Raw genomic sequence first — 993 nt, forward strand, 5'->3', positions numbered from 1 at the left:
TTTTGGTCCCCTAGAAACACTGTGTTTACACTTCAAGCCTGTGAAAGCATTGGAGGAGCCTCTGGAGTAGCTGACGTGTGAGAGTAATGCTTGTGGAACTTTGTCCCAGTTCCTGCCACATGGGCAGAAGCACAGGTACCAGTGCCGGAAGTGAAGGTGTCAGTCATCACCCAAGGAAGGAAGAGTAAGATACCCTGGGCCTTGACCTTCCTAGTCTGGCTCTGCTGGTCCCTTGTTCTTGGACGAGCACTCTGGCTGGCCCTTTCACATTTCCTCTTGGCTGTTTCCGAGCAGACATTGGAGAGCAAAGGCTGCTCTGTGGACATCTGTGTCCTAGGCCACACATTTTTCCTCCAGGCTTAGGGGCACTCAGTAGTTTTTCACCTGTGTGCTTCGAGCTTGCAGCCCTGCACTGTTGAGGGACAGGACACCAGTTGGGTCAGCTGCCTGCTGCCCTCAGGAGGAATCCTGCCTGGGACCTGCAGTCAGATAGCTCAGGATGTGTAGTATGGAGGTACTGAGATCTGCCCCCAGATCCCCAGTGGCCGTGAGAGGGAAATGGTGTTTCAGTCATTCACCAGCATTCACCTCTATGTGCACCTCTGGGATCTGGGCACTGCACTAGCTTGGAAGATAGTGCCCAGCTCACAGATGGCTTCTGCTCTCTGGTGTGTGTCTCCATGCATCAGGTTTTGACTTGGGAAAATTTAAGTCCATTCTCAAAGGTCAACTTCACATGATTGCGTAAAATGAAGTTAAAAATGACTGTTTCACAGGGCTGTATAGAAGACTAAATAGAAGGCCAAACGGGCACGCTCTTAGCCTGCATCCGTCGTGTCCCCGTCCCCCAAGCACCCTAGTCCTAGGCCCAAAGGATGCTTTACACCTCGCCGCCTGGGCCGCCGTCGCGACCTTGAAGTGGCCACGAGGGGGCAGCGCACGGCAGGGAATCCGCGCCCAGCCCGCGCGCTCTCTGCCCTCTGACCCCGGCGC

Source organism: Fukomys damarensis, unplaced genomic scaffold (genome assembly GCF_012274545.1).
Source record: "Fukomys damarensis isolate Sample0158 unplaced genomic scaffold, DMR_v1.0_HiC HiC_scaffold_9, whole genome shotgun sequence".
NCBI classification, from domain to species: domain Eukaryota; kingdom Metazoa; phylum Chordata; class Mammalia; order Rodentia; family Bathyergidae; genus Fukomys; species Fukomys damarensis.